Source organism: Myotis lucifugus, unplaced genomic scaffold (assembly GCF_000147115.1).
Source record: "Myotis lucifugus unplaced genomic scaffold, Myoluc2.0 scaffold_96, whole genome shotgun sequence".
Lineage (NCBI taxonomy): Eukaryota > Metazoa > Chordata > Mammalia > Chiroptera > Vespertilionidae > Myotis > Myotis lucifugus.
The window spans coordinates 1,097,598-1,119,632 of NW_005871144.1; positions in this window are offsets into that span (position 1 = coordinate 1,097,598).

Sequence of the window (22,035 nt, forward strand, 5' to 3'; positions counted from 1 at the left end):
GTCCTTATCCATGGAGCTAACATGATGAAAAACATGTTTTAGGGAAAGAGCTCAATGATGGGATGTAGGATGGAGAGAACAAAGAAAACGACTGGAGGCAGACAAACTAGGGCAATAGTTCAAGTTTAGTAATAATAGTGTTGGCCTGGGAACAGAAAAAAGGGTGACACACAGAAAGAAGTGGAAAGACTTTGAGGGGGGTGGGAGAGCATGTAATGGAGAAAAACAGCCATCACTGGTGCTGAGTTCGGACAGACAATTGACCTGGTTTAGTAGGGATGGAGGGGTTGCTGTTACCGACGCGCAGGAATACGGTTTCATTATTATTTTAAATCCCAGTGCTAAAAATAAGGGTTGTACACTGAGTATGACAATATGCTGTAAGACTGGACATTTGTCTTTCCCAGTTTTCCTTTCCCTCACTCTTATGTTTACCCAGCCGTGGGCTGTGGTCCCTGTCCTCTCTGTCCTCAGGCAAGCATACTTCTTCTCCATCTGTGCCTTGGTCACAGGCACCTTAAAGGGTTGGGGCCCTGACCGGTTTGGCTCAGTGGATAGAGCATTGACCTGCGGACTCAAGGGTCCCAGGTTCGATTCCAGTCAAGGGCATGTACCTTGGTAGCGGGCACATCCCAGTGGGGAGTGTGCAGGAGGCAGCTGATCAATGTTTCTTTCTCATCGATGTTTCTAACTCTCTATCCCTCTCCCTTCCTCTCTGCAAAAAATCAATAAAATTAAAATAATAATAAAAAAAGAGCTTGGGCCCAGAAACAGATGGATAAGCAAAAGCAGATTATCACCTGGATACAAGGCTTGAGCTTCGAATGGTCTTGACCATATGTCTTTTAGTAAAACATGTGGCTTTGTTTTAATGTAAAGCTTGAAGGGTACATTTTTTCAATCTCACTTATTTGAAAAGAGGAATCAAATGAAAAATAATTTCAAGTTGATTTATGGAAAAAGCAGTGCTCAAGTCTGCATTCACCAAAGCTTGTTACGAATGGTCAGATTATCTTGTATGTGTGTTGTTGGCTATGGTGAGGGCCTTCCAGCCCCCAGATCAAATGGCACTAGGGTTTCTAACATTTCCTCATTCTGAAGCAGCAAGAGGGATTCTTGCCAGGTCAAGTTTCTTTCTTGACATGCCTCGGACGAGGTTCTTCCAGAGCACAGCCTTGGGCCCTCACGGGCCTCCTGATCGAGGTTCACTTGGAAAGGTGAAGCTACTCAAGGCCAGTCTTCTGTAAGAGCTCAGGCCATGCACAGAATGCTTCGAGGCATCACAATACACTTGCAATGATTAAAAGTGAGAAACGAACACTAGTTTCCAAGAACCAGCCATGTGTTGATAGCCAACTTCTCTGTGGGATTTCTATCTGTTCTTTATTGCTAGGCCAACCTGAAGTCAGTGCTGATAAAAAGTAAGCTGGATATCTTCGCTGCTTTTTCTGTTTCTGTTTGGGGCACTGGTGCTGTGTTCATCAAAGGCTCATGGGAAATAAACTGTCTGGGGCTGGTACTCCGCGCGGAAGAGCTACAATTGATACACAGAAGGCTCCTTGTAAATACTATAAGTTGCATTGTTGGGTTAATATAAGCTACAAAAATAAAATAGTTAAGTCTGTTTCCTCACACATTCAGAGTTAATATCCATTCTGCAGAGATGGAAAAAATGAGGAGAAAGATGGGGGAAGGCAATGAATGTTCAGCTGGAATAGGAAAGAGGGAAAGACTACTATAAATAAGCTGATGTCCCCCTTCCCCGGAACTCATTTGGGTTAATCTTATGTTTAACGCTTTTAATGTTAAATTATAGATAAATGGCCATTGAAAACATTTATTGGATAGGCTTTTTGTTCAAGATGGCAGAATGAAAAAATTTGAACATGTATTCTTATTGCTCTACATTAACATAATGAATTTGAGATGTTTAGTTAACTCCTTTGAAAGAGAGAATAGAAAAAAGTGAAGGAGACAAAAGCAATGTTCCAAGAGGCAGAATTAAAACAGAGAACTCCCTTTACCTGGTCAATTATTTCAGGGCAAGAGATAAGACTCCTCATTAAGAACTAGCATCATAAAAAGTACTTTGTCTGAGGAAATTAAATAGAAAGAAGGAAGAGAAAGCAGGAAGCAAGGGCTGTGGAAAATGTTTCTCCATTTTCCTAATTGTTCACTTCATTTCCTGGAAAGGAATAGCTGCTCACTGGTGGTTTGGTCTAGTTTAATATTTACCTCAAAGTACAATTTTATTGCCTGAGCTCTATTAACAGTCAGATTGTCAAGAAAAAGTGAATGAGCATTAGAAAAATGTGGACGTTTTGATTATTAATGGCTGTGAAGATATTGTCTAATTTTCCCCATCACTTTTTCTGAGGGATGAGAAGTTAATTTGGATAGATAATGCAAACAAAGAGAACAGAAAAATCATGTAGGGCCAGAGAGTCAGTTCAAACCACCCTCCTATTTATTTTTTTCGACTTTAGGAAGTTAACTTGAGGTTTATGTAGGAAATAAATTATGTCCCCTACATTTGACCTCAGATGGTAAAAAATTACCTGACTCCCACCTCCATGAATCCTTACACTTACTTTCATGTTTCTTCTTAAAACAGTTTCTGTAGATCAGAGAGGAGTGATCACTCTTGCCCACAGCTGCCTTCGTGAGGGCCTGGCCCCAATAGCAGAGGTATACAGTTTTACACTTGGGGTGAGAAAGGGGAAATGTCCATCTGATCTCTCAGTGCATTCCTTTTCTAAGAGTGCACTTCACACCAGTGAACTCTCTGCTGTGCTTGCATTTGACTGACATTATTATTTTAGCCCATTAACAGCAAACCCAAACTTAATATCATTGCGTGTGTGTGTGTGTGTGTGTGTGTGTGTGTGTGTGTGTGTTGGGTGAGGGAGGTAGTGGTTTGAGTGGTTGAGCTATTACTGAGGCTCAATCATGATCACCATTTCATTGGCTGGACTTAGTTTTCTGGAAGGTAAAAATGAAAGTAATATCTGGTTCTTAATAACTGGCTATATTTATAAAAAATTGTGACTTCAATCTTTGTGACTTCAATCTTTGAATTGCTATTGCTATTATTACTAATACTACTTTTAGACCATGTACAGGTTCAGGATTAAGAAATTAAGTTCTGAATTCTAATTGCAGTCTTGAATAATATATTTAACCTTTCTGGAAATGTCTTTATGTAACAAATACAAGTCATTTTAACTTTATTTTAAAATATATTATTCTGGATTTATTAAAGTTATAACACCAACCATAGGGGAGAAACCAAGATGGCGGCATAGGTAAACACCAGAAATTGCTGCCTCACACAACCACTTCAAAAATACAACTAAAAGACAAAACGGACATCATCCAGAACCACAGGAAGGCTGGCTGAGTGGAAATCCTACAACTAGAAGGAAAGAGAAAAGCACACTGAGACTCAGAGGAGGTGCGGAAGTAAAGTGCAGAGGTACAGAGGCGCACACAGAAAGGGCTGGCAACTGAGGATGCGGTTGTCTTTTTCAATCTGGAGGGAGTCTCAAGCTCCCGACTGCTCTGAACTCCAGTTCCGGGCGAGTCTCTGGGGACCCAGACTCATACAGGGAGAAACTGGACTGTCTGGCATCAGTCGGAACTCGAGGGCAGCTTTCTCTCAGAGGTGCTTGCAGCGATTACCGGGACACTGAGACGCGGGATCTCTTAGGGTAGGACTGAGGAGCAGCCATAGCTGCTTGCTCTGCCTTGTTGATCCCCTGAGACCCTGCCCCACCCAAGCTGTGTGCAGAGGCTTTTGCATATGAAAGGCCTGGCCCTTTGCAATCTGAAAATTACCTAACAAACTGCAGCTGGGTCAGAGAGACCCAGAACATCCAAAAGAAGGCCCAAGGCCCCACAGCAGCTTGCATTGCTTCACAGCTGGGCCTCATCTGGGCACCTCCAAACCCCAAACAAAGAAGAGGAATCTACAGATCTCTCCATAGCTCCTGCTGGGTAGCCTCAGGCAGAGGCTAAATTAGCACCTCCTTAGAGATCCAAGTACCAGTGTACCCAGTGGTCAGAGAGGGACCATCCAGATTATAACTCCTCAGATCCATAAGGGACACACTAAGGGGGCAGACTCAGTGAGCACCAAAGCCCCACTGAAGCAAGTCTTGCCCCAGAAGGGTGTCTCCAGCACAGAAGTTCTCCCACCGCAGACACAGCTGATTCTCACAGCCAATTGGCCTGGAGGTCAATTCCTCCCAGTGATACCTACAACAATCAAGGCTTAACTACAACAAGACTGTGCACAAAGCCCACAAAGGGGTGCACCAAGAGTGTCCACCTCCGGTAATTGAGGAGGCTGAGCCACTGGGCCCTATAGGACACGTAGCACAGAAAGTCACTCTATCAACACAGGGAAGCAGCCAAAATGAAGAGACAAAAAAACAGGTCACAAATAAAAGACATGGAGGAAAGCAAACTACTGGATATAGTGTTCAAAACCACGGTTATAAGGTTACTCAAGAATCTTCTAGAAACTGCCGATAAATTTAGTGAGACCCTCCATAAATCTAGTGAGACCCTCGAGGATATGAAAAAGGACCAACTAGAAATTAAGCATACACTGACTGAAATAAAGAATATTATACAGAGTTCCAACAGCAGACTAGAAAATCGCAAAAATCAAGTCAAAGATTTGAAATACGAAGAAGCAAAAAACACCCAACCGGAAAAACAAAAAGAAAAAAGAATCCAAAAATATGAAGATAGTGTAAGGAGCCTCTGGGACAACTTCAAGCGCTCCAACATCCAAATTATGGGGGTGCCAGAAGAAGAGAGAGAGCAAGATATTGAAAACCTATTTGAAGAAATAATGACAGGAAACTTCCCCTACCTGGTGAAAGAAACAGACTTACAAGTCCAGGAAGCACAGAGAACCCCAAACAAAAGGAATCCAAAGAGGACCACACCAAGACACATCATAATTAAAATGCCAAGAGCAAAAGACAAAGAGAGAATCTTAAAAGCAGCAAGAGAAAAACAGTCAGTTACCTACAAGGGAGTACCCATATGACTGTCAGCTGATTTCTCAACAGAAACTATGCAGGCCAGAAGGGAGTGGCAAGAAATATTCAAAGTGATGAATACCGAGAACCTACAACCAAGATTACTTTACCCAGCAAAGCTATCATTCAGAATTGAAGGTCAGATAAAGAGCTCCACAGATAAGAAAAAGCTAAAGGAGTTCATCACCACCAAACCAGTATTATATGAAATGCTGAAAAGTATCCTTTAAGAAGAGGAAGAAGAAAAAGGTAAAGATAAAAATTATGAACAACAAATACATATCTATCAACAAGTGAATCTAAAAATCAAATGAATAAATAATCTGATGAACAGAATAAACTGGTGAATATAATAGAATCAGGGGCATAGAAAGGGAGTGGCCTGCCTTTTCCCGGGGGGTGGGAAGCGGTGTGGGGGTGCGGGAAGAGCCTGGACAAAAATCATACACCTATGGATGAGGACAGTGGCGGGGGGGGGGGGTAAGGGCAGAGGGTGGGGTGGGAACCGGGTGGAGGGGAGCTATGGGGAGAGGGGAAGAGGAACAACTGTAATAATCTGAACAATAAAGATTTAATTTAAAAAAGAGGCCCTTGCAACTCCTAAAAAAAAAATAAAGTTATAACACCAACCAATATATATATATATTATTCTGCTGGCCATTGAACTTTAAAGGCGAGATAAAATTAAGCATCATTAGCAAGAAAACTAGGCAGGAGAAGCCTATACCTCGCTCCCTGCTTGCTGTGTCTATTTCCTAAGTGGAAATCACCATGCTCCCCTATCCTAGGACAGAGTACTGAATTCACATCGAGCTATGGCACATTATTCAACAATATGCTGTGACTGAGACTCCTGTCAATTGACTTGTGAATAACACTCCTAAATGCCATCAGGGATAGTCTCTCATCACTATTTTGCTCTTGTTCATAAAATCCAATTAATTGCCTCTGGGTTGAAAGATTGGGCTTGTGGAGGCAGGAGGCAGCAGAGACCAGGTGGAACAGAAAAGGAATTGCTGATTTAGGTTTTTGGAGGCAGATGCTCAGGTTGTGCATGGGCTAGGAAATCAGAGTGACAGATACAATGGGGTAAATTTATTACCTTTGGAAATGATAGAGACTTTGTCCAGAAATGGGCAAGATCAGTGTTTCCCAAGCCTTAAGAGGCTAGGGGGCATCCAAGGATCTTGTTAAAACTCAAATTCAGGTTCAGAAGGTGAAGGATGCCGAAACCGGTTTGGCTCAGTGGATAGAGCGTCGGCCTGCGGACTGAAGGGTCCCGGGTTCGATTCCGGTCAAGGGCATGTACCTGGGTTGCGGGCACATCCCCAATAGGAGATGTGCAGGAGGCAGCTGGTCGATGTTTCTCTCTCATCGATGTTTCTAACTCTCTATCTCTCTCCCTTCCTCTCTGTAAAAAATCAATAAAATATATTTAAAAAAAAAAAAGAAGGTGAAGGACTTGAGATTCTGCCTTTCTAACCAGCTCCCGGGGGATGCCAAGCACTCTAAGTAGCAAGAGAAACCATGGCTACTAGGAGATCTTTGGTTAAGAGAGTACAAGGGGTGTATTAAGAAAAGAGCGAGGAAGGGACTCTGGGTGGAAAGTTGGGATGTGGGCCCTGAGGCTGCTGACCACCAGGGGAGTTGGATTTTTGGAAAGCAGAGCCAGTGCTAGGTGAGGCAAGGGATGTGTGGGGAAGCAGTGGGCCAGCCTGGTCCTCTAAGACATTTTTCTGGGAAGGCAAGTTGTATTCGACCAATGTGTACAGAACGTGTACCAGTCATTCAGCATTGGCTTTCTGAAGGGTCCCTCCTGGTTAGAAAGCTCTTCCCATGGGTGGAATAAGATATAATAGGCTCCCCCAAAACTAATGGGAGAACCCATGTTAAAGACCTCTCAGCCAGTAGGGGGTAATAGTTAAAGAGAAGAGCTCTTGAAGTGATGTCTGGGTTCAAGTCCCAGCTTCACTAGCTTTAAGCTGTTTCTGGCAAGGTTAACCTTTCTAAAACTCAGTTTTCTTATTGGCAAAATAGGGCTAACCAGATGGTTACCCAGTGTTTCTCTTTATATCTAGGGGATCCTAAGCACCATGCTTGTTCTGTCAACTCTATAGAACAGATGTCCCACCTACAGGCACCGAGATCCAAGATGGGTTACACTAAGCATCTTCATTGCCTTTCATCAGTATATTCTCTTGGATCCTGTGTTGGAATTCAGGCTTCATTATATTGATTGTAACACTTCTTGCTGAGCATATAAATATGGCATAGAATCCTGTTTTCTAATCTAAGGTGAGAATGACGTGGTGTGTTTCAGGGACAAAAAGACTTCCGGAATGGTTCAAGCAGGGTAGGTAAGAGGAAGTGACATAGAGTAAGATCTGAGACAGGCAGGGCTTAGTTCATGTAGGGCTATGTAAGCCACAAAAAAGATTTTAATTTTGTGAAAGCAGCAGGAATTATTGGGTGCCTAATGATAAAATGAAAATAGCAATGGTAGCTAACATTTATTAAAGGCTTGCCCTATACTAGGCATGGTGCTAAGGGTTCTTGATATATATATTAAATTTAACGCTTTCATTAACCACATGAGATGGGTACCATTATTACCTCCATTTTATAGATGAGGACGTTGAGGCTTAGGAGATTAATTAAAATGTCCAAGGTCACCAGCTGGTAGTTAATAGAAGATACGATACACCACATTGTACCCTTCTAAATCCAACTCAGCCTATTTCCATCCATTGTTTCAAAGTGGGTTTGTTTAATTTGCAGCGATTACTGCTGGTCACGGCACCTGAGGCTGCTGGTCACACTGGCACCGTGTAGCAGTGGGTGTGAATGGGGACCCGATGCAGGCGGGGGTCTCTTGGCAGTCCTGAGGGAAGCACACCCGTCTTCTCACCTGGACCATCTGTCATTTTCCCCACCTGCACATCTCTGCATGCCCATGTGCCAGCTGCCTATATCTTTTTTATGACGCTAACCTTCCTTCCCTCAGGCCACAGCAAATCACTGCTTTTCATTAGGTGGTGTAATGAGTCCATCTGCCCGGTGGTGCCTCCCAGCAGCATCCCCTCATCGTGCACATCTGTTCTGTGAATCTGCAGCAAGCAGCACCAACCTCTTAGGGATTGCAGGCACTGGGAGAGAGTTGTTTTTTTATGTCAGCACACATTTCTCCCATTCTCTCTGGCGTAGCTCTCTCTCTCTCTCTTTATGTGGGTTAACAGGGAGACACAATATTCCTGTGCGTTTGGGGACAATTTTGAAGGGCAGTCCTATTGACAGGCCTCCTGGAATGAATGAAGGATGGTGACAGGTATGAATTTTATGGATCAGATCAAGTGTCTCTTTGACAACACATTGTCCTCAGAGTTTCACTGTGGCTCATGAATGTGACTAATACGGGAAATTGTGAAGATGGGTGACCCGCGGGAAGGAGGCCTGGGTTTCTATTCTGCAGGCCCCATGCTTCATTCACAGAGTTGAAAGAGCCACTCTCTAAATTCAAAGGGAAGCAGCTGCCACAGAGAACTCAAATGACAAATCTGAGACCCACTCGGAGTTGGCCGAAGACAGTAGGATCAAAATTCTCCTTTGGTCCCCAACTTACGACAACTGTTGCTATTGTAGGGCTCTTAAGAACTGGCATCTGAAGACATTCATCAGCAATGTCAAAACAATGAGGATAAGAATAATCGCTGTCATACTGAGGCCCTGACGGTTAGGAGATGCAGGCATCGTTTCTGGGAAGTATAGGCACACATAATGCTATTGTCCTCTTAGTAATTGCCTTGGCCGCCAAGGATCCTAATGAGGAAGGGGCTTAATGAGCTTTGGCTCCCTAGAAAAAAGGAACTGTAACTAAATACCTATTGTTCTGAATATAACCAGGATGATCTCCAGGACAGAAAGCCCTGGAGTTAAATAGGAAAGAGTACCCATGACTGGTGAGAGGGAGGTTCTATTACTAGAAGATTTCAATGTGGAAGCAATGTATAGCATTATCAAAATACATAACAAACACCAAACTTCATTCAGCAAGTATTTATTGAGCTGGCACTATTTCAGGCACGAAGGATATAGCTGTGACTATGTCAAAATACCTGCTTTCATGGTCTTATAGTTCCGTGGGGGTATCTGTATATGTAAAAGTCTAATGTGCAAATTGTCCCCGCAGGAGTTCGACCAGGAGACCAGGAGTTTGATTGCTTGCTATGACGTGCGCTGACCACCAGGGGTGGCATGGAATGAAGGAAGGTCCCAGCCGGCAGCAGGCAGCTGGGGAAGGAAGGCCCCAGCTGGCAGCTGGAAGGCCCCAATCAGCCCTGGTCACCGGCCAGGCCTAGGGACCCTACCCATGCACGAATTTCATGCACCAGGACGCTAGTAAGATAATAAACAAATAAGAAAAACATGGAGTGGGAAGTGCTCTGCCAAAAATTAATATTGAATGGGATGAGAGAGACTGGCAGTGTGGTCAGGCAGGGAGGTGACCTTGAAGCCAGTATCTGAATGTCAAGGAAGAGCCAAGTATGCAAAGCTGAGAGGAAGAACATTCCAGGTAGAGAAACAGCTTCCAGGTTCTAAGATGACAGTAAGCTTGGTATGTTTCAGGAATGGAAAGATGGTTGGCCTGGTGCAAGCAGCAGCATAAGTGAGAAAGAGTGATAGGGTGTGAGGTGAGAGGCAGGCCGGGGCCAGATCACATAAGGGCTATGTAAGCCATGGAAAGGATTTGAAATTTATTACAAACATGTTGAGAAGCTATTGGAGGAGCATTAATCAGGAAAATGATATTATCAGATGTGCAAAGCATTTTTGAAAACTTTATTTCGACCTGATTTCAAACTTCCAGAATAGTCACAAAAACAGTCCACAGCGCACCTATAAACTGTTGTCCAGATTGACCAGTGGCTTACATTTTTTGCCCCATTTGTCTACCATTATCTCTCAGTCTTATAAGTACATACGCATAGATCCCCAAACCACTCGAAAATAAAGTGGAGACGTCGTGCTCTTTTAGCACTAAATACGTCAAAACTCTGTTTCTAATAAAAAATTATCTTACATAACTGCAGTACTCTTATCAAAGATTATAAAATTTAATATTTATATTATACTATTCTTCTAAGTTATAGTCCATATTGAAATGTCATCAATTGTGCCAATAATGTACTTTGCAGCTCCTTTTCCCCAGGGCCCGGATCCAACCTAGGATCCAGTACTGCCCGCACTTTGTCACGTGTCCTCAGTCTCCTTCAGTCGGGAACAGCCGTCAGCCTTTGTCATTCTTTTTTTTTTTTTTTTTTTAAATATATTTTATTGATTTTTTACAGAGAGAAAGGGAGAGGGATAGAGAGCTAGAAACATCGATGAGAGAGAAACATCGACCAGCTGCCTCCTGCACACCTCCCACTGGGGATGTGCCCGCAACCAAAGTACATGCCCTTGACCGGAATCGAACCTGGGACCCTTCAGTCCACAGGCCGACGCTCTATTCACTGAGCCAAACCAGTTTGGCATCCTTTGTCATTCTTGACCTCGACATTTTTGAAGCACGCAGGCCAGTTATTTCGTACAGTCTCTCTCTCTTTGGACTTGTCTAATTTTCCCTTATGATTAGATTTAGGCTGTGTGTCTTTGGCAGGAATGTCACAGAAATATTGCTATGGGCGTTTCAGTGCTTGCTATCAGGAGGCATATGATTTGGTTTGTCCCAATCCCTGTGATGTTAGCTTTGATCACCTGGCTGTGGTTATATCCCCCAGGTCTCTCCTCTATAAAGTTACTATTTCTCCCTTTGTAGTTAGTAACTAACTTGAGGGGAGTTTCTTTGAGACTATGTAAATATCTTCTTGCTTACTTTTACTAGTTTTAGCATCCACTGATGAATTTCTAAATCCATCACTCCTTCCGTATTTCTTATTTGCAATCCAACTGTAGGGAAGAGCTTTCCTTTCTGTCCTTTATTGTGTTGAAAGGGAGAAAGTAGGGGGGGGCAAGAGGAAAGCCAGGAGACCAGTTAGGAAGCTATTGCAATATTTCCCATGAGAGGTGAGAATGGCTTGCACCCAAGTGTGCCAGCCGAGGAATGGGAGCTATGGATAGATCAGGCTATGTTTTAGAGATGAGACTGGATGTAGGGGCGATGAAAAGTTTTCCAGGGTAATTTCCAGATTTTTGTCATGAGCAGGTGGTACCCTTTAATAGCACCAGTTGGTGGTACCCTTTTATTGAAGTAGAGACCATTGGTGGGGAAATTTTGGGAGGGAGAATCGAGAATTTTGATTGTCCATAAGCTTGCTTAACACCCATGTAGCAATGCCAAATTACCCAAATAGTTGGTGCAAGGGTATAGAGATGATATTCAAAGGCATAACACTGGATGTAACTCCTTAGAGAATGGGTGAGGACATGGAAGAGAAGCGGGCAGAGCACAGACCCTGGGCCACTCTAACACACAGAAAAATTAAGTGGATTTGGTGAAAGCGCTGGACAGGAGGCAGCCCACTCTGGGACACCGGAGTGAGTGGGAAGCAGAACCAGAAGAGTGTTAACAGTCAGGAGGAGGGAGAGACTAGTAAACTGTTGCCCTCCGTTGGGAGGCTGAGTAGGATGAGGGCAGGGAATTCACGCAGGAGTCTGCGCCAGGAAGCGCAGAGGCGCAGCAGCCCAGCACAGTGGGCTGAGGAGAGAACTGAGACGAGGACGTGGAGGCAGTGGCAATGGGAGCTATTTCAGCAAGTTTCACTGTGAAGGAGAGCAGGACACAGGGTTGTAGCTGTGTGGGGATATGGGGTCAAGGCAGGGGTTTTTCCTTTTAATTTTTTAATATGGAAGGTACAAGATCACACCCGGTAGAGAGAGTGAACGTATGATGCTGAAGAGAAGGAATAATTGAAGAACAAAGTCCCTGAGGTAGGTGGGGAGAGGGGAGCTGGAGGGCGGTTGGTCTCCAGAGAGTGGGACACCCCATCCTTTGTGATAGGAAGGAAACCATTGAGGACACAGGGTGGTATGGTGGGGGATGTCATAAGGGTGGCCTGTTTGGTTGCTTCAGTTTTCTCGAGGAAGTGTGAGGCAAGGTCATCAGCTAAAATTGGGGTGCGGGTGGTGTTGAGAGAGATGTGAAGTAGTCACTTTGAAGAGTGGGAGAGCTAATGACGTGGAGAGGGTGGCAGGTAGGGTTACCAGGCAGTACTGAGGCCAATTGGAGATTTGTGGCCATGAACTAGAGTGAAACTAGTCAGGAAAGTTGTGTTGAAAAGAGAGTTATATAATAACTAGAGGCCCGGTGCACAAAATTCGCACACGAGGGGGCGGGGGAATCCCGCAACCTGGCCTGCACCCTCTCGCAGTCCAGGACCCTTTGGGGGATGTCCGACTCACAATCCAGGACTGCTGGCTCCTAACCACTGGCCTGCCTGCCTGACCACTCGCCTGCCTTCCTGATCGCCCCTAACTGCTCGCCTGCCTGCTTGATCGCCCCTAACTGCTCGCCTGCCTGCCTGATCGCCCCTAACTGCCTCTGCCGCGGCTTCGTCTGGAAGGACATCCAGAATGACGTCTGGAAGGTCGTTCGGCTGTATGGTCTAATTAGCATATTATGCTTTTATTACTATAGATGACATGTGTGTATCACCCCATTGCTTTCAAAGCACTTCTCACATGCACTAACTTATTTAACCATCAACATTATCCTGAGGAACAAGAGGTAGCATGAAGCCTGGCTGGGTAGTTGGTTAAAGTGTAGTCCCAATATGCCAAGGTTGCAGGTTTGATCTCCAGTCAGAGCACTTACAAGAAGCAACCAATGAATGCAGAAATAAGTGGAACAATACAACATTTCTCTCTTAAAAAAATCAATTAAAAAATAAGTAAAGATGGTAGCATGAATGTCTCTTCTTTATAGATGTACAAACTGTAGCTTAAAGAGATTGAATTTCCATCCTGGCCACAGAAGGCAAGCATCAGACTTCAAACCTCGTGTTCATTTCATTACACTAGCATCTACGGAAGTGAGCAGACAACAAGCACAACCACAGAAATGAAGGATAACTCAGACCCATGACTAAATTCATTTTTAAAAGGTTTTAAAGATGATGCTATAGCAGAATATGGCTGAAGGACTTGTTGATGGTGATTCACAATAAAATAATTGTTAAAAGTTTCTTACAACATGCCCCAAAGAAGAATACGGTTGATAAGTGTGGATGATAAATGGTGCTAAGATAGCATGGTGGTTAAGAGGGTGGTCTTTGAAGTAAAAATTACTTAGGATCAAAACTTGGCTCTACCAGCTATGTGTTTTCTTAACTTCAGACAAGTAAATTAACTTCCCAAACTCAGTTTATTCATTTGTAAAATGTCATGATAACAGTACCCTTCCATATTGGGTTGTGGTGATAATTAAATAAAATAATACAGCCCGGCCGGCGTGGCTCCGTGGTTGAGCGTCGACCTAGGAATCAGGAGGTCACAGGTTCGATTCCCGGTCAGGGAACATGCCCTGGTTGTGGGCTCCATCCCCAACCAGTAGGGGGCGTGCAGGAGGCAGCCGATCCGTGATTCTCTCTCATCATGGATGTTTCTCTCTCCCTCTCTCTATGAAATCAATAAAAATATATTTAAAAAATAAATAAATACATACATAAATAACTAAAATAATACACATAAAGAGCCTGGTATCGATTAAGGCACACTAATGATATACCATTATTATTACTAGTGAAAACTGAAAATGCAATGGGAGGATGGGCTGCAGTCAATTATACCACCAGCTATTATAATGGAAGCCCATCAATTATTTCTCAAAGGTAGGTTGGTAAAGAAATTAACCCAGTACTCTTATGTGTGAACCTAAGATTATTTAGCAACAACTGTCACTAACTATACTAGAATAGAAACTTAATTGATGAGACAATCGATTTGGCTCATAAAACAATCATTTTGCTACTGGCGAAAAGAAAAACCTTGGAGACCTTATGCATGTTTATTTATACATATAAATATTTCATTGAAAAATCTACACAGGGAATATAAGCAAATATGTAACTCTGACAGAAAAACTACAGATAGAATGAAAAATTCAAAGTAAACATGTTGCGTCAGCAATGTGCGTGATTCTGGTCTTACCGTGTGGGCACTTTACATCACATGGTGGTAACATTTCAAAAGACAAGGAGTTAGCCAGCGTTCTCAACAAAAGAGCTCTCATCTGTCCATATGTGACTATGTTGGGCTTAGCTGATGAGGCCCATGCTATCTTACTGAGTCTCTATCACGGTTATCCAAGTTATTAAAATAAGGGCATAGAGTTGTGGTATTTCTGGTCCCTATGCGGGTTGAATGCTGGTTTATCCCGACTTAGTGCTATGCAAAGAGGAAGCCTATGTAACCTGCAGTAGAGGGTTGCATACAAAGTCTGTCTTTACGGGGCCTGATAACTTTTTGGGGGGTAATTGTGTGGAATAATCCTGTTGAATTAAAGTAGCAGAGCTATGCTACACTGCCCATAGGCCAATTTACCGTTCCATTCTGACTCTGAGAAGCATTAGTACCTAGGAGACAGGATTTCCTAGGTTTAGGTCTCTGCTAAGAAGCTGGCCCTGTGCCTCCCAGGGATCTGTACAGCTTTCAAACTGTGTGGTGCCCTGACCTCACCTGAGGCATGCAGAGCCAGAATGGCCAAGGTTGGAGTGCAGGCATGGGCATGTTTAAAGAGCTCCCCTGTGATTATGCTGTACACGCACACACTAAAGGTCGAGAACTGCATCTAAAGCCACCCTCTCAGGTTTCATAAGCTACTATATAAACATATGTGTGTACAATACATGCATAGCTATCTACCCATTTTCATTAAAATATTTAGGATTATTTAATGCCTCTAGAGCTTATACTCCTGAGAGATTGACTAGGAAGTCAGAGACTGGATTTTTCTGCCAGGTCAGCAAGGTATTTCAGAAGCTTATCAGGAAGCTGTTTATCAGATAAGAATGTTTTCAGCAGTAAGCAACAGAAAACCCATGAGTCACTTAAACAAATAGAAGGGTATTTTTCTTAAAAACTAAGAAGTCTGAAAGTAAGTAGCCCAGGGCTGGTGCAGCTACTCACTGATGCCAACAAGACCCTAAAACCTTTCTCCTGTTCTCTTCTGACATCTTTACCTGGGGCTTGCTGCTCCATGGCTGCAATATAGCTGCCTCTACTCCAGGCATCATGTCCACATTCGAGGCAAGAGAAACAAAAGGAAGAGTGGCACTAGCCATGGCTTGGCCAGGAAAGATCATTGCTCACATCTCTTTGGCCAGAACTGTGTTTTATGACAATCTTTTGCTGCCAAGGAGGTTGAAAAGGTGACTAGTTTGCGTTTCTTGCCCCCACGGTGAAGGAACAAGGAGAAAAGAGGGTTAGCAATGGCCAGCCAAGACTGACTGCCTATTTTGTATATCCATATGCCTAATCCACTAACTCCCCATCAGGACAAATGTCTTAATACACCCGTCTGAATCATTCAGTTTTTATTACCTTTACTGTCATTGTCTTTATTAAAAATGACCATAGAGGCTGCAGCCATTATTGATTGACTTACTGTGTGCCAGGCATGGTGGGAGCTGACTTTTCTACCTTGCCTCCAATCCAGCTGCAATAACCCTCCCTGCAGTGAAAACCCCTGTCCCCATACAGGTGGAAACAGCCCCTCTGGGGCTCAGGAAGGGTACGTGGTGGGCTCAAGGCCACATATTAGGAAGTGACGGGGTTGGGATCTGAATTGAAATCTAAAGCCTACGCTCTTCTCAATGCAGGCACTGCCTCTACCCTTGGATCAGAAATAGCCTTGAGTGATGCACACACAAGAAGAAATATAGATTTTCATAATCACTACACACTCCTTTTATGGAAAGCTCCATCTATTACCCACATCTGCCCCCTTACAACTTCTTGAAATCATTCAAGGGGGGAAAAGAAGTCATCTTGATGTTGAAGACATCTCCCATGTGATGTCCATAACTGGGCAGGGGTAGCCAACTCCCCTGGGATTCTTCGCTGGACCCGCATGAGCATGCGCACCTTCTCCCTGCACTCCCCGGCAGGGCTTGCTGCTTGCAGCTTCCTATTGCCATCTTTCCAGGAATTCAGCAAGGTCGCTGGGGAATACCTGGGCATGCAATTTGAATAGTGGAAATGCTATGGTCGTGTTACCTTTTGCACAGAAAGAGCTTTCACAGCGGCAAGGTCCAGCCTTGATTCCTGGTGAGACCACAACTGGGCAGCGATGCTCTATAAAATGAGCAGGGAGCTCTGCACAGCCATCAGCAATCCATGGATCCCAGCCTATGGGAGGCTGGCACGGGGAGGGGCCCTCTCCTCCCACACCCGCCTCCTTTACCCTCTTCCCTCCCCCCCTCAGGCAGAGGGGCCTTTCTTTTTTCTTTTGTTAATCCTCACAGAAAGATATTATTTTCCATTGATTTTTTTAAGAGAGAGACAGAGTGGATGGGGTGGGGGAGAGAGAAACATCGATTGGTTGCCTCCCACATGTGTCCCAACCCCCGGTCTGGGGACTGAACCTGCATCCCAGGTATGTGCCCATGACCAGGAATTGAACCCAAGACCCTTCACTGTGTGAACCAACACTCTAACCACTGAACCACACCGGCCATGGCCAGAGGGGCCTTTCTTGTTGCAGTTTTATTTACAGGAGATGAGCCCAGGTGTAGCAGAGAAACTGAGCTCGGGCAGCTCCTTAATGGCATTTTCTGTAAAAGGAGGAGCAGCTGGACTTGCGAGGCCTCCTGCTCCAGAAAGCCCGTGTGGACATACCCCTACTGGGTTTATAAGGCCAGGATTCTCAAGCTTTAGAGAGCAGCCTCCAATGAGCTGTAGGTTCTCTAACATGCTTTCAGGTTCCTGTTGTGTGGCCCCTTGAACCATTAGAGGTGAGTTGGGGGTTGGGGAAGGCACGGTGGGATCTGTTTCACTCCCTGGAGCCCAGGTGAGCATAATGAGAGCCAGTATCTGCAGGCTAGTCTGTGCTTAGAATTCTCTTGAGACTCAAAGGCAAATCAGAAAACATTTTCCTGTTTTTGGCTCTTGCAAATGCTCCATTTGGCTTGTGATTGTGCATGGGTTGCTTGCTCTGAGGGGGCAGATCATCAAAGGTGACCCAGGGACAATGCCCCTTCTGTCTACCAAGGGCACTCCCAGTGGCCTCTGGCTCCTCTCGATTGGTACAAGCCAGAATCAGGACTTTCTTTCAGGTAACCCACTTGTTTATTGTCAGGCATGGATGACTTAGGCTGTCAGCCCCGTAAAAGGCCCCCAGGCACTGCGAGCCACAAATGCACACTGTTCTTCTTTTGGCCACTCAAACAAAGAAAATTCTTTCATCCTGCCATCGCTCTACCTTACCTGTGGCATCTGCATCCATCGGCCAGGAGTCTTCCAGGTTAGGGCTTCAGTCTCCGCTGCCTACGACTGCTGGTGGGGCGGGGAGCACGGTGGGCAATCTCTGTATTCATTGGTCAGCCTCCAGCTCTGCTGTGACCTCACAGCTTTTAAATTCCAGAAGATTCCTTTCTAGATGACTTGGTTCTAATAATGGGGCCCGGGGGTTTCTAAATTCATAAGTTTATAAATATTACTCATCTCCTTTTCCAAGACTGACAGTTCAGATGAGGCTCAGGAGGGTCCTCTGAGCCAGCCCTCCAGGCTTAAAATTCTCTCAGGCTTCTCTTGCAAAGCAGCAGATGACTTGGGGTTTATCAAATTTTCCATTTCTATTTTTGTCTCCTTCAGAAGGAAATAACCCGAATCTCCTAGCTTTTGCCATTATATCATCCCAAATGTCTCATGTCTTATTCCCTTTCACTCCCTTAATTCTTTGCGATTTTTTGATCTTTTAAGGAGAAAATCCTTAGGGTAGAGATGAGAAACAGGTCTGCTTGTCCTAAAAATGGGCAGCCCTTCCCCGGGAGGCAGGAAGAAGCCTGACAGTGGGGGATGTGGTGCCTTATTTTCTGAGTCAGCTCGCATTCAGCAAGTTTCTTTGTGATATCACCATCTCTACCTTCTTGTCTTGGGCCATCAGCAGGAAATGAGCCGTGCAACGCCTTTCCCTGAGTGTGGCAGGCTGGGGGCCGCTTTACCACACACCTCCACAGGTGAGGTCACCTGAACAGCTCAGTCAGATTGGGACTTTTTCTCTTTTAACTATAAAGTCAACACAGGCGTTCTGGTGGCCCGAACAGAGGGTCCCTAAATATCTCTAGTAGCAGAAATATGTGGAGATGTTTTTGTAGCTCAAAGCATTTTTCTTTTCTCTGAGAATGACTTTTCCTTCCCATCTCACCTGCCAGAGCAGGCCTCCAGAAACCATGCTTGTTCTGTGTGACCCCGCCCTTCCTGGTAATAGTTGATCAGGCCGGGCGGACACCTGGGCTAAGCTGCACCAGCGAGATTTCTCCTTTGAGGATATAGAGGTGGGTTTCTGAGTCTGGCTCTGTGGTGATTGACATCTTTCCTCATATCTCATCGTCTCACTGGCGTCTACACTAACGCCCGTTTAAAATTGCATCCCACCTGCCCAACCACGTGCTCCGCATCCTCCCGCCCTCTTACTCTGCTCTAGTTTCTCCACATTCTTCTCATTAACGCGCCGCAGTGAGTGCTCATTGATTGCTGCTGTAGGCTGTCTCTCCTGCCATCATGTAAACTCCACGCAGGCAGGGCTCTGCTTTGTTCATGATGCCCCCCGAGCACCCAGATCAACGCTTGGCACGTATTATATCCAATAACTAGTAGCGACTAAATGAGTGGGAGCTGATATATGGTCTAGAGAAGAAGGAAAGGCTGGTATGTACAGAGAGAAGGAAGAAGCAGGCTTATGGGGAGAGGTAAGCAGAACAAGAGCTTTCTCTCTGGGTCCCAATCCCTTCCCAAGAAGGGACCAGGCTTGCCTTCTGCCCTTGGGTTTCTGTGTCCTGGTAATAAATTGCTGCCCTTTCCCCTTAAGCTAGCTGCAGTTGTCTATGACTTGCATCAAAAGCACCTGGACTAATGATACAGCCAGACAAAAATCCCAGGCTTCCTAGAGCTTACATTCTAGTGGAGGGAGACAGACAACATGTATGTCACATAATGATGAGGACTGGGGAAACTTAAGTCAGGAGAGAGGAAGCAGGGATTTCCAGGAAAACATTTAAAATTCTAAGTAGGGCCCTCACTTAAAATTCTCAGAGAAAGCCCGGGCCCCAAGAATGTGATGTTTGTGCCAAAAAGCAGTCGAGCATGCCAACTAGGATTGTATGTAGGGAAGAGCATTCCAGGCAGAGGGAACAGCAAATACAATGGCTCTGAGACAATTTGAGAAGGATCAAGGAGACCAGTATGGAGGAGCTGAGTAAGTGGAGAGGAAAGTAGGCTGACAGAGAGGCAAATGGGTGGGAGGGGAAGGGCCCTGTGCATTGCAAGGGCTTTTACATAGAGTGAGACAGAAAGCCACTCGGGTTTTGAGAAGAGTTTTAATGTTTTAAAAGGGCCCCACTGGCTGTTGTAGGAGAGCAGTGTGGGGTTGTGGTGGGCAGGGTGGAAGCAGGCATCCCAGTAAGGAGCTACTGCTATAATCCAGGAGAGAGAAGGTGACTCTGAACTCGGTGGCAGTGAGGAGGTGGTGCGAAGTGGCCCAATTCTGCATATAGAAGGCAGAGCTGTGCCCCCAATGTCTAAGGCCCCCTTCCCTGGAACAGTAAGGTGCCTCCCCTGGCCTGTGTGAGAACAGCTGGGCTGCTGATCCACTGTATCCTGCCCAGGCCCAGCCCGCCTCTATGCACCCCCAGCCAGGCCTCTCCTTCTGCTGAGTGAGTATGAGAGAACTTCATTAAGTAAAGCCCTGCCCTGGCTGGGTGGCTCAGTTGGTTGGAGCGTTGACCCATACACCAAAAGGTTGCAGGTTCGATTCCAGTTAGGGCACATACGTAGGTTTTGGGTTTGATCCCCAATCAGGGCCTACGGGAGGCAGCCGATGGATGTTTCTCTCTCACATTGATGTATCTCTCCCCTTTTCTCTCTCTAAAAATCAACCCATCAAGCAAGCAAGCAATAAAAAATAAAGTCCTGGTGAGGCTGCACACCTTCCCAGCTTGAGTCCTCTCGAGGGCTGTTTGCTGAAAGGGGAGCTGCTTCGTGCTGTGGAGGGGGTGTAGGGAAAATACACAGGAGCAGTGAAAGCCGTGTTTGGCTTCCATTCAGACCTCAGTTTCTCATCTGTGAAATGAGGGGTGTGACTTCCAGGATCACTCTGGTCCTTCCCAGCTCTCACCGGCTGTAATTCTGCAGATCTGAGGACTGAGGGAGTCCGTCACTGAACCCAGATCCAAACCAAATGCTACGGCGTAAGTCATACAATCGGTAAGCAATCCCTCCCACGTTCACTGGGTGATGTCAGGAGCTCAGTCCTGCCTCGGCTCTCAGCTGCTAGACATGAAAATGGTCTGTGGGACCTATGATTCACTGGAAAGAGAACATGTTACAAAACTGATAGATTAGATTCCATTGATATAAAACCAACAAGATGATGCTATGCACCAGAGGGTTACCAAGTGTGCTTTCTGAGAAGTGAAGTTGTAGATTTTATTTTTTCCCCTGGAACACTTACCAAACCTCTTAATTTCATCCAATATATGCATGTATATGTAAATTTATATGCACTCATAAGTATAAATTTATATCTCATACTCTTCATATCTCTTTTTGTATTTTGAGTGCCCCTGCCATCCCCGCTTTGCTATTCCCACCTTCAGTGTCTCCGCACCCCTTCCTTCCCATAGCCCAGAAACCCCTTTTCTACAATGGACACCAGTTGTTACTTTGGTAATACAGCAACCAGTCACACACCCATCCATCACCCCTTCAGTGCTTTAAAAAATGACTCCAAGACACATCCTTGAAGCCTCCACCTACCATGGGAATCATCTGGGCTCTGACCTGTGTGAAGGGGGCCAGGAAAAGGGGTGGATGACAAAGTTAGAGACAAGAGCATGGGGAGATTTCTGGGACTTGTCTCCTGAGTGAGTGTCAAAAACCGCAGGATGAACAGGGTCATCTGTAAAAGGATCCTGCAGCTTTGACAGAGTAGCTTTAGACTCTCCTACCAGACTTGAACTTGGGGGCAATTTCCACTGGACATGCAGGTTGCTACATGTAGTTCTTGTTAAGGGACTGGGAAGGCTGCGTGAGATTGGGCCTGGGCGTGCCAGTTCCTGAGCTATCTGCCTCGCAGCTTGATACAGAACGTGCGGTTAGGGGCTCCCGATGGCTCATCCAGCCTAGAAAGCAAGGCTGTGGCAGGCCGGCCTCGCCAGCCAGGAACAGGATGTCTGAGGGGCCCCACGAGACTGAGCAGGATGTTGACGGGGTCACTTCCTGCCCAGGACAGTCACCTTGAGACTCGGAGCACCAAGGTCTGGGCTACCGCAGTCCTTGGAATCTCCTAGAACACGGTTTTATAAATGCGTTTACTCACATGGATGGGCCTGTGTACAGAGTTACCTTTACCTCCTCTGCCTGGGACTTGGAAGGGGGTGAGAAGAAAGGCTCCTGGGAACCGGAATGTAGGAACATTGCATGTGCGAGCAGCTCGGTTCCCAGAGAAAGAAAGGGCCCGGGAGAAGGTCAGGGCAGCTGGGCACGTGAGAACCGTGGAATAACAGCCCACTCCCGGGAGAAAGGGGGTATACACACAGACCATCGCCACGGACAGGCCGGGAGGACACTCCCCTGCCCCCTCTGCGGGCCAGGAGACGGATGCCCAGAGAAGGTACAGGGAAAACCCCTTCTTAGCAGCTCAGTGACAGCCGATTACATCTAAGTGCTGGCTTTAAGTGGCAGTTTTTACTAAGAATAGAGGCATTGAGACCTTTCTTCTTCTTTTGTCATAATAAGACAAAATCGTATTGATCCCTCCGGGCCACAG